We start from the raw sequence: 12,947 nt of genomic DNA on the forward strand, positions 1-12,947 counted from the left end.
GTGAAAGTAGTACACAATCAACAAAGCTTGTGAAAGTAGTACACGATCAACAAAGCTTGTCAAAGTAGTACACGATCAACAAAGCTTGTGAAAGTAGTACACGATCAACAAAGCTTGTCAAAGTAGTACATGATAAACAAAGCTTGTGAAAGTAGTACACGATCAACAAAGCTTGTCAAAGTAGTACATGATAAACAAAGCTTGTCAAAGTAGTACACGATCAACAAAGCTTGTCAAAGTAGTACACAATCAACAAAGCTTGTCAAAGTAGTACACGATCAACAAAGCTTGTCAAAGTAGTACATGATAAACAAAGCTTGTGAAAGTAGTACACAATCAACAAAGCTTGTCAAAGTAGTACATGATAAACAAAGCTTGTGAAAGTAGTACACGATCAACAAAGCTTGTCAAAGTAGTACATGATAAACAAAGCTTGTGAAAGTAGTGCACGATCAACAAAGCTTGTCAAAGTAGTACACAATCAACAAAGCTTGTAAAAGTAGTGCACGATCAACAAAGCTTGTCAAAGTAGTACACAATCAACAAAGCTTGTCAAAGTAGTGCACGATCAACAAAGCTTGTCAAAGTAGTACACAATCAACAAAGCTTGTCAAAGTAGTGCACGATCAACAAAGCTTGTCAAAGTAATACATGATAAACAAAGCTTGTCAAAGTAGTACACAATCAACAAAGCTTGTCAAAGTAGTACACGATCAACAAAGCTTGTCAAAGTAGTACACGATCAACAAAGCTTGTCAAAGTAGTACACAATCAACAAAGCTTGTCAAAGTAGTACATGATAAACAAAGCTTGTGAAAGTAGTACACGATCAACAAAGCTTGTCAAAGTAGTACATGATAAACAAAGCTTGTGAAAGTAGTACACGATCAACAAAGCTTGTCAAAGTAGTACACAATCAACAAAGCTTGTAAAAGTAGTGCACGATCAACAAAGCTTGTCAAAGTAGTACACAATCAACAAAGCTTGTCAAAGTATGTCCCTGCCCTCCCGATGTCCCTGCTCTCAAATGTTGTGTTTGTGTCCTTCCCCCTCTTCCCCCTCTCTTTTGTGTCCTTCCCCCTCTCTCCCCATCTTGTCTGCCGCTCCCCTTGTTTTTTGTGTTTTGTGTGTCGGTTTGTCTTTTTGTGTGATTAATGTTAGCTCTTTCACGAGCCTCGATCTTGTATACAAAAAAAAAAAAAAAAAAAAAAAAAAAAAGTAGTGCACGATCAACAAAGCTTGTCAAAGTAATACATGATAAACAAAGCTTGTCAAAGTAGTACACAATCAACAAAGCTTGTCAAAGTAGTACACGATCAACAAAGCTTGTCAGAGTAGTACACGATCAACAAAGCTTGTCAAAGTAGTACACAATCAACAAAGCTTGTCAAAGTAGTACATGATAAACAAAGCTTGGCAAAGGAGAAGCTGTCACTTTGAGCAAAGAGTAGGTTGTGGGGGGACATTCTGTATATTTAACATCCCATCTGTGGATGATTTCATCATCCAAGGATTCCATAACCAAGTAGATAAGACAAGTACAGAATGTAGTACATAATATCTCAGGAACTTACAACCTCAATTTAAAAAAACCTCTACGCCATACAGCTACCAGAGACACTGGAAAGCAATGTATTGGAAGTATGTGAGCGGGTAAATGCCTGCATGACCACTCTCGTACATCCATATAATATTAGATCATATCAGTTGTGGTGTAGGAAGAAACGGGATCCAAATAATGATGGAGTGGCTTTATCCTGACACACTAAAATTGAAATGTTTTGGCACGTGACCTGATATGAGTTGTGTAAAATGGGGTTTTTGGGGGGTGGTTTTGTATACAGAATTGAGGATCGTGTAAGAGCTAACACATTGAACATGAAAACATGCACAGACACATAAAATATGCAATGAAGGGAGCGGGAGACAAGAGGGGAAGAGAGAGGGAAGCACACAAGCACAACAACAGAAGAGAACAGGGACGTCGGTATATCTGTGGAAGGGGGAGGGCTGGGGGAGGCGGGAGGGGTGCACGGTATAAAGCAAATTAACAATTCTAGGAATTTCAGGAAAGAAGTTGGGGATTGAAAGAGGAGGATTTGGGGTGTTTTAACGGGGGTGGAAAAGATCAAGGTTTTGGATGGGGGAAGATAAGAGATGGTGGTGAACAGCTGCTTTAAAGACCTGGAGGGAAGAGAAGGATTGAAGAGAGTGTTTGTTCCAGAGGCGGGAGAAAAGAGGAATGAAAGAGTGAAGGTGAGCAGAGAGTCTTGATTTTGGCAGTTTCACCAGAAGAGGGTTGCTGGCAGATCTTGTGCATCCTGCAGGAATATTTGGGGGACAGAGCACAGACAGAGCAGGGGGAGCAAGGCCGGAGAGGAGTTGGTAGAAGACAGAAAGACCACCTACCTGCCTGGAGTGAGAGACAGAAAGGCCCTCAAAAACAGCTTCATCACCGGAGATTCCAATGATTCTGAACGCTTTGGTTTCAACCACGTGAAGTTGAGCTCGGTGTGAGGCAGGAGCACCAGCCCAGAGGGGTGAGCAGTATTCCATTGAGCTGTGGATGAACACTTTGTATGTGGTGAGGAGCTAAGAAGTGCCCAGAAAGGACATCACACGATGGAGGATGTCCAGTCGGCGACTTGCTTTGGAGGCCAGCTTGGAAATGTGGTTTTCCCAGGAAAGATCATGGCAGATAGTGAGACCCAAAAGCTTGAGTGACAGAACTTCTTCAAGAGGATTGTTCAGAAAGTAGATGGGAGGGTTGTCCAGACGGTCTTTTCGGAGAGACAAAGTGAGAGTGTGAGATTTGTCAGGATTGAAAGACATGTTCCACTTGTTTGACCAGTTTGTGATATTGTCCAGGTCTGTGGAGTGAGGAGGCTGCTGCCTGCTGATCTGAGGGTTGAGATATTGAGCGGCAAAGAGTGGAGTCATCAGCAAAGAGATAGAGAGGATTTTCCAAAGAGTCGGAGAGTTCATTAATGAAGACCAGAAAAAGCACAGGGCCCAGAGCACTGCCTTGAGGAACTCCAGCCTGAACAGGAATGGGAGATGAGATAATTCCATTCAGGGCCACATGTTGACTGCGACCGGTGAGGAAGTCTGCAAGCCATGCGTGGAGGTTTCCATGTATACCATACGAGGAGAGTTTGGTGAGCAGGGTGGGGTGCCAGACCATATCGAATGCACGAGAAATGTCAAGGGAGACAGCTCTGATTTCCTGTTTGGCATTGAGGACCTCCATCCATTGTTGAGACGGCAGAAGCAGCATGTCCAGTGTAGAATGACCTGTTCTGAATCCAAATTGATGACCCGAGTTACGTGCTAGAGCTGGAGTACATGCTTGAGGAAGTTAGTGGTTTACAAATTAAATGTTGCCTGAGGCTAAGTCTGCTCTTAGTTGTTTTAAAATTGTTGGAATCGAGCTTGGCTTCTAATGTTGGCTGGCTGGGACTTTTCTTCCTAAAAATGTATAAAAAGAAGAGAGATATATATATACAGAAGGAGAGTGACAGTGACAGAACTATATATATATATAGTAAATGATTGGAGCGGTTGGGTTTATGCATTTTTAAAGAAAGAAGATGCTTCTCCAACCAGAAAGTAAAAAAAACTAGATCTACTCTGCAAATTTGAGCAAATAAGCAAGAGCAGAATTGGTCTCAGGTGAGGTTTTACCTGCTTCACAGCAGGTTTCCTCAGGCCAATAGACCACGAGCCCAGCACATGCCGATTTTTATTCACCATGTGGCCACTTCCTGTCACGTGACAATGCTTGAGGTCAGATGGAGGAGTTATTTTTATTTTTGCAACCCAAAGCAAAAGAAACCTCAAGGCACATCATTGATGATGGGTCATTGATCATTAATGAAAGAAAGCAAGCACATTATGATAGACAGGGCACAAAAATTGTGCCCTGTCTATCAGAAGGATGTGAAGCCGGAGGACCCAACTGTCAGCACTGGTCATTGGTAGATGTTAAAGATGCCACCAAGGGATGGCCTTTCATTAAGAGTAGGCAAGTTATCGCCAGCATCCTAGATAATTTAAAAAGTCCTGTCACCTTAAGCCAAACATCAGACCGAGCCAGCTGGTTAGTTAAAGACTTGCATAAAAAACGTTCCTTGGACAAACCCTCAAGACGGTGGGAATACGTAGTAGTAGTAGTAGTAGTAGTAGTAGTAGTAGTAGTAGTAGTAGTAGTAGTAGTAGTAGTAGTAGTGCTTTTGTTGGAAAGGTTACAGAGATTTGCGTTCAGAGCTCATGCAAGCTCAGGCAAACATATGTTCCCAGTTTAATGTCGCTCAATTCCTCATCTCTGCAAGTCCATGGTTTGAACTACAGTAGCCAAGGTAGAGCATTTTGAAGAGAAAGCACTACCAAGACAGATAAGGGGAAGGTAAAAGAACGCCAAAGAACACCAAAAAAAAAAGAACGCCAAAGAACACCAAAAAGAATGCCAAATAACACATTTATACAAATAAGAGCAAAATATCTTGTGGGGAGACCGTACAAAGTGCATCATTTATAGTCCAGGTTTCCTTAAACTTTTGAACAGTGTTACTATATTCTGCCGCCTTGTACTCCGAAATAATGCGTGAGCGTATTAAGCCCTTCAGACATACAGAACTGTGTTCCACCACATCTTTCTCAATTTTTGCCTTCCTGGTTTTATATATTGCCATTTTTGCACAGGCTAAAATAAAGTTAACAAGGAGATCTCGTGACTTGCTTAGTTTCTTTACCGGGTGCCCGATGATAAAAAGTGTTGGAGAGAAGTGAAGCCAGAAGCGCAAGAGAAGATTTTTCATCAGTAAGAACACTGGTTCAAGACGGTGGCATTGAAGGTATATGTGAAATATAGTTTCCCTTTCACCACAAAAGCAGCAATCCTCTGAGACGTTAGTGAAGTGCCGCATCATAGATCCAGAGCTCAGTGCACCATGTAGCAACCTCCAACTTAAGTCTGCCATCATTCTTGGCGTTGGGTAGAGATAGAGTGAATCCCAACGTGGATGAACAGTCGAAGGAAGTGGAAGAATCTCACGCCAGGGAGTATCCAGTCGGGTTGCAAGAGCTATATAATGGAGCGAGTGGATCACTAGCAGGTATATATTTTTCCTTGATAGCCCACAGAACGACATTTCCACTGTGCCAGGGGTCTTACTCATATTGTTTGCAGGTATTGGCTGAGAGAGCTCGCAACATCGTGGTCGGATTTTAAAATCCATGAAGTTACCGATGGACATCTGTCCAGATCCATCACCCTCTTTGGGATTCTCTAGATATTCCAGACAATCGGGAGGCAAGGAGCTTTTGACCTCTTCAAGTATCCTGGAGGGGATCCTGATTGTCCTCAGGCCCATTTTCGCTGCGAGTTCCTTGGGTAAAAGCGTTCTCTTACCATCGTTCAGAAGGTCTCCCACTGTGGATATGCTACCAGCTAAGAGGCTCCTTCGTACTGAAAAGGAAGCCAGAGTTGGGCCCTGTAGAAGAGGGTTGAGAATGAGCGGTTCTTCTAACAGGTCCTTGCCTGGATAAGGAACTGTTCTTTGTACGTCGACTACATTCCAAGCCTTCAGCATTTCTTGATAAAAAGGAGGCAATGTAGCACTAGACAGGCTCCGAGATGTAATGATGAAAAGATTCCTTTTGTACCCAAGATTGAGCACTTTGCTGAAGAAGTATGATGCCAGTGAGCACCATTGCGGTGCAGGGTTCACATGTAGGTAACGTTGTATGGTCTTCAGCCTGGATGCGTGGTAGTGGCTTCGAAGGCAGGGAAAAGACTGTCCACCTTCTGAAAAAGGCAAGCTCAGAATGCCCAGGGAAACCCAGTGTTTACCATTCCAAAAGTAGTCCAGTAGCTTCCTCTGCATCTTAACCAGAAACTCCTCTGGAGTGCTTATGCAAGAGAGCCTGAATACTAACTTCGGAATTATAAACTGTTTAATAAGGAGTGTTTTTCCCCTCAGAGACAGGACTTTTAGTAGTCCACTCCAGTCTCTCAACTTTGCTTCGATCTTGTCCCCTAAAGTGTTCCAGTTAATGAGTGGTGAGGACCCATGGGAAGTGGACAAGTGCACCCCCAAATATTTGAGCTCATTGCGACTCCAGGTCAATTTCTGAAAAAGTGTTGGTAACTCCTTTACCTGCATTTGTCCAATTAGAAGCCCCGAGCTTTTCCTCCAATTGATTGTAGCAGACGATGCTGCTGAATAGACCTGCTGACAATCATAAACTATTTGCATATCCCTTGCATTACTGGCAAACACGAGAACATCATCTGCATATGCAGAAAGTTTGAGGTTGACCCTGTTGTGTGGCACCACAATGCCAGTTAGCCTTCTTCTCATCAAACAAAGGAAGGGTTCGATACATAGGGAATATAATTGGCCGGACAGGGGACATCCTTGTCTTATTCCTCTCTTAAATGGAAAGGGCGCGAGCAAGAAACCGTTGACTTTGACTAGGCATTCTGCCGACATGTACAACGTCTGAATCATGCCTACAAATCTCCTCCCCAACCCAAATGTTAGCAAGGTTTCAAACAGATACTCATGGTTCATCTGGTCAAAGGCTTTCTCCTGATCCAAGGAAAGAAATCCGACTTGAGTCCGAGTCATGTCCGCATACTGTATCAGGTCTCTGACAAGGGATATGTTGTCATGTATTGTCCTGCCTGGAATGGCATAAGATTGGTCCGGGCTGACTAATTTTGTCAGGACTGGTCCAAGACGGAGTGACAACATTTTAGCCATGACCTTATAATCCACACACAGCAGAGACACAGGGCGGTAATTCTTCAAGTCTCTCAAGTCACCCTCCTTGGGAATCAAGACCAGCATCGCTCGACGCCAAGAAAGGGGCATTATACCTGTATCACATGCTTCCTGAGCTACGCTTAGGTAATCAGGTCCAACCAAGTCCCATACTTTTATATAGAATTCACATGATAAGCCATCCATGCCAGGGGCTTTATCTCTTGATAGGCTGTGCAGGGCGGTTTTCAATTCTTCCAGAGATAATGGAGTCTCCAGCTGCTCCCGGTCTTCTACAGAGGCTTCAGGAAGACTACTCCACAAAGTGCCACCTGCACCTGCATCTGTGCTCTTACCCGAATACAGCTGAGCGTAAAAGGCTCTAATTCGTTTTTGAACATCCTCAGAGCCATTGAGCAAGAGACCATCTTCTGCGAGAACACTCGCTATAGCCCTGAATTGACCTTTGCGTTTTTCCACCCCTTTGAGATAATTCAGGACATATTCATCCTCAGAAATAAACTGCAAACGAGAGCGCACATATGCCCCTCGTGCCTTCACACGACTACATGCTTTAAGGGTGCTCTTTTTTTCTTGGTATGCCTGCAGTTCAGTAGAGGTAAGTGTGGCCAGGTGCTTCTCAAGGTGCAGCAGTTCCTCTTCCAGTCTTTTGATCCCTAACCCAAGTGTTTTGCTCGATCCATACGAGTATTCCTGACACAGCAATTTCAATCGTACCTTGCCTACATCCCACCAGAATCCAAGTGAGCAAAAATCTCCTTTTTTATTCCTCCAGGCTTGCCAAAAATTCAAAAAGATTGACAAAAAGGCTTCATCCTGACTTAAAGCATTGTTCAGGTGCCACAAGCCAGGGCCTCGCCTTGTTTCCGCCAGGGAAAACTTAATCCAGGCCAAGTTGTGATCTGTGAAATGGGCAACTTTTATGCCGGAGTCACTGACACTCTTACACCAACGGTGAGACACGTAAATTCTATCGAGCCGGGATTGTGATATATGACCACCTCTGATACTCGTATACGTGAATGTTCTGTCTGTGGGGTGTTGTATGTGCCAAGTATCCCTCAAGTTTAACAGTGTTATGGTTTGTTGTAATATTCTTACAGAGGGATTATGCGGCTCCTGACCTATTCGATCAAGGGAGGGGTTTAGAGTGCAATTAAAGTCTCCTCCAAGAATTACACACTCTTCACCAGGCAAGGTGAGCATGAATCTCTGCAACCGGTTGAAGAAAATCCCCCTTGCAACTCCTACACAAGGTGCATAAATGTTGACGAAATTGACAACAAATTCTTCAAACTTTGCTTTTATATGTAGCAACCGCCCCACACTGGCTTCCTTTACGACAAGTATTTCAGGTTTCCTCTTTGGTGAAAAGAGGGTAGCCACTCCACAAGATGTGTCCGTTAGGTGACTGAAAAAGGCCAAGCCTTCCCATTGGTTTTCCCATCGGGATGCAGCCTCTGGGGTCGTGTGGGTTTCCTGCAAAAAGGTTACTTCAAGTTTTTCCTTCACACAGAATGACAATACCTGGTGCACACGGAATGCATCCTTACAGCCATTGACATTCAATGATCCTATTCGTAAGTTTGATGTCATTGTTGTATTGAGAGTTTTGTTTCTGTGAAATTCATCCTCCTAAACGAATTTATATTCAGGCCCGTAACTCAACAACTTTGCTAGAAACTTCCTGACTCGGGCTTGTTCGGCCGAGCCTGAAGTCCTTGTTTTATGTCCCTCTCTCCTTAGTGCATACAAGGAATGCACTAGCAAGTCATAATCTTTCCACCGTTTCAGCGCATTTTCCACTTTCTTCCTGCTATGCAAGCTTTGTTCCAGGAACTCGAGTATCTCCTGGCTGGGAATGCAGGAATGGCGCCCTGCCGGTAGGTCTGTCTCTAAACCAGTCAGTGACCCTTGATAGTCTTCCCCATCACCAATACTTTCCTCATCATCGCTGTCTGGAGGTTCAAGATCCTTCTCCTTTGGACTTGTACAATGTGTCAAGTCTTCTGCCATGTCGTCTCTCAAGGCTGACTTGGCATAATCTTCTGGCGCAGAGGAACGCTCCTTTTGCTCTGATGCGGCGGACGTTGCTACACCTGTGGGAATGGATGCCTCCTCCTCAGTTGGTATAGGAGATCCAACCTTTTGGGGTCGTAAAATAGAGATGTGCCCAACTGTTCCCCTTTCTGCGCCAACAGTGAGTGAAGTGACATCACCTGAGATGTCGGTCAGTGCCAGCAACTTTATTGATGCTTGTGTGTCTGGTTCCTTCTCTCTGTCTGTCCCTCCGATGAATGCTACTTCAGAATCCTTTGAAACTTCGGTGTTAATCCTTCGGTTCAGAACTGCTCTTGTAGACGTTTCAATCCCTGGTTTATTTTGAAGCTTCGTTGCAGTTGTAATTATTGGATGCATTTTCTCAGGAGCCAACATCACAGTATCGTTTGGCCCTGTCAAGTCAGATACCTCTAGGTTGTTTGTCTTTTCCGTGCTGGGTTTACTACCTGACGGTCTCCCTTCCTGTTCATTCTTCAAACTGTCTTTGGGTGGATCTGAGAGAGAAGACTCTCCATATCCTGTCGTTTGATGAATAGTTTCCTCTTCTTCTTCTTCTTCCATTTCTTCAGATTGGGTTACCACTCTTTTCTCCTTCAGAATACTAGGCGTTACAAATCCCTTTGACACATTACTTCCCGTGTCATCCTCAATTGTACCAGGGTGTTCCGTGGTCCCATCCTCTGCGGGTTCTGATTTCCTCTTCTGTGCTCTCTTTGCCTTCCCTGCTCCCACTGCCTGCCATTGATTTATGGCATCAGAAGAGTTGGGATGAGAAGCTGGTATAGAACTTTCTTGAGGGTCCACTGCCCTCGAGCACAAAGGAGCAACCGCCTCTCTTAGGTTACCTACAGTGACGCTGGGATCCTCTCGAGGCTGATCTGGACGTTGAGGAGCTGCAACCTCTTTAATGATGGTGGGGCAGTCTGCTCTCCTGTGATCCTTCGCTTTGCATACAAAACAACGGGGTTCGTTTGTCATATAAAACACCCTGTAATTCTTTCCGTCAAAAGGAATAACAAACGACCCCTCACATTCAGCATCCTTTCCCAATTCAATGGATACTTGTCTTTTAAAAGACCAGACATGTTGTAGGGAGGGCTCATGACAGCCCAAGGACACAGGCTTGATGGGTGATCTCAACACTCCCAGTCGTTCCAGGAAAGGCACCACGACATTGTCAGGCACGTAAGGAGGTATATTAGATATAATTATCCTTGTACCAAGACTTGAGAGCGGCTCGACTTGTACAAAGAGTCCTCCCACACTAATCCCTTTCTCAATGGCTTTGTTTGCTGCAGCCTCTGAGTTAAGAAAGAACACAGCTTGTCCATACATTTTCGAGGCTGCAACTATCGTTGCTGGATCAACCACACTAGCGAGTGCGTTCACATAGGCCTCTATTTGGGTGATTTGTCCCAACTCGCATTTCACCCCGTGCTTCCTTGTTAACGCCTTAAACGGGTGGGCAGGGCGGTTCCCACCTGCACCAGAGGTAGTAGCGGCCATTTTTGCCCACGTACCATCCAGAGGCATGATTGCTATTAACGGTATATTTCCCGTCAAATGAAAATGGAAAAAAAAATACCAATGAGCTCGTTCGCGAGCTTCTGTTTATTTTAGCACGACCGGACCGGTATGCTAATGATTAACTCAAAAGGATAATCAAACGCGCGTTGAGCAAATAACTTATCGGCTTAATCGCCAAAACTATGCAAATTTAGCACAGAAAGTCAAGGGTGATTAAGCAAAAACAAGGAGGTCAAACAGTTTGTGATACGCCGCAAATCGGGCGCGGCAAATCTAGTCCCACACGGGTGCGGCCGCACGCCGCGGCTAGGCCCAAACACAAAAGGACTAATAACTCAAACGGGACGTCAAAGTAAAGTAACAAAATGAACCAACTCGGTTCAAATAACCCAAATAAACCAAAAATACAAACGAAAACGGAAGAGGGTGAGATGGAAATGTCGAAAATAGCACGGCTCGAGGAGCAGCAAAATGGCGTGGCGTAGTAGTAGTAGTAGTAGTAGTAGTAGTAGTAGTAGTAGTAGTAGTAGTAGGTTGTCCCCCGTCGCTCAGCGGAGCGAAAGGGGGACTATGGCTTTCCCGTCCGTGCGTGCGTGTGTGCGTGCGTGCATGCGTGCGTAAGCGAAGGACCGCATTCGAATTTGGTGTGTGGGTGCAACCCACGTCAAAATCCAAGATGGTCGCCGCCATGTATGTCTGATGCCATGTATGTCTGAACCTTGTAACCTGCATATCTTGAAAAATAAGCGAAGTACCAACTTCTAATCTGGTGTGTGGGTGTATCTAGGCATAAGGAAGAACGCTATTGAAAATTGGGTCGCCACGTCAAAATCCAAGATGGCCGCCGCCATGTATGTCTGAACCTTGTGAGATGAATATCTTGATAAATAAGCGAAGTACCAACTTCTAATTTGGTGTGTGGGTGTATCTAGGCATAAGGAAGAACGCTATTGAAAATTGGGTCGCCACGTCAAAATACAAGATGGCCGCCACCATATATATGTCTGAAACTTGTGAGCGAAATATCTCGAAAAATAAGCGAAGTACCAACGTTTAATCTGGTGTGTGGGTGTATCTAGGCACAAGGAAGAACGCTGTTTCAAATCGGGTCGCCACGTCAAAAGCCAAGATGGCCGCCGCCATGTATGTCTGAAACGTGTGAGATGAATATGTTGAGCAATAAGCAAAGTACCAACTTCTAATTTGGTGTGTGGGTGTATCTCGGCATAAGGAAGAACGGTATTGAAACTTGGATCGCTACGTCAAAATCCAAGATGGCCGCCATCATATATATATGTCTGAACCTTGTGAGCGAAATATCTTGAAAAATAAGCGAAGTACCAACTTCTAATCTGGTGTGTGGGTGTATCTAGGCACAGGCAAGAACGCTGTTTAAAATTGGGTCGCCACGTCAAAATCCAAGATGGCCGCCGCCATGTATGTCTGATGCCATGTATGTCTGAACCTTGTAACCTGCATATCTTGAAAAATAAGCGACGTACCAACTTCTAATTGGGTGTTTGGGTGTATCTCGGCATAAGGACGAACGCTATTGAAAATTGGGTCGCCACGTCAAAATCCAAGATGGCTGCCACGATGTATGTCCGACACTTGTGAGATGAATATCTTGAAAAATAAGCGAAGTACCAACTTCTAATTTGGTGTGTGGGTGTATCTCGGCATAAGGACGAAGGCTATTTAAAATTGGGTCGCCACGTCAAAATCCAAGATGGCTGCCACAATGTATGTCCGACACTTGTGAGATGAATATCTTGAAAAATAAGCGAAGTACCAACTTCTAATTTGGTGTGTGGGTGTATCTCGGCATCAGGAAGAACGCTATTGAAAATTGGGTCGCCACGTCAAAATCCAAGATGTCCGCCACCATATATATGTCTGACCCTTGTGAGTGAAATATCTTGAAAAATAAGCGAAGTACCAACTTCTAATCTGGTGTGTGGGTGTATCTATGCATAAGGAAGAACGCTATTGAACATTGGGCCGCCATGTCAAAATCCAAGATGGCCGCCGCCATGTATGTCCGAACCTTTTGAGATCAATATCTTGAAAAATAAGCGAAGTACCAACTTCTAATTTGGTGTGTGGGTGTATTTCGCCATAAGGAAGAACGCTATTGACAATTGGGTCGCCACGTCAAAATCCAAGATGGCCGCCACCATATATATGTCTGAACCTTGTGAGCGAAATATCTCGAAAAATAAGCGAAGTACCAACTTCTAATCTGGTGTGTGGGTGTATCTAGGCACACGGAAGAACGCTGTTTAAAATTGGGTCGCCACGTCAAAATCCAAGATGGCCGCCGCCATGTATGTCTGAATCTTGTGAGAAGAATATCTTGAAAGATAAGCGAAGTCCCAACTTCTAATTTGGTGTGTGGGTGTATCTCGGCATAAGGAAGACCACTATTGTAAAGTGGGTCGCCACGTCAAAATCCAGGACGGCCGCCACCATATATATGTCTGAACCTTGTGAGCGAAATATCTTGAAAAATAAGCAAAGTACCTTCTGGTGTGTGGGTGTATCTAGGCATAAGGAAGAACGCTATCGAAA

General features: G+C 44.3%; 1 protein-coding gene across 1 annotated transcript in view; it reads left to right on the plus strand.

Moving 5' to 3' along the window:
- The window catches only part of LOC137430116 (55 kDa erythrocyte membrane protein), a 138,924-nt gene that overhangs the window by 59,431 nt on the left and 66,546 nt on the right, over positions 1–12,947 (plus strand). The gene's annotated exons all lie outside the window — the stretch shown is intronic.

Source organism: Myxine glutinosa, chromosome 6 (assembly GCF_964187855.1).
Source record: "Myxine glutinosa chromosome 6, kmMyxGlut1.1, whole genome shotgun sequence".
NCBI classification, from domain to species: domain Eukaryota; kingdom Metazoa; phylum Chordata; class Myxini; order Myxiniformes; family Myxinidae; genus Myxine; species Myxine glutinosa.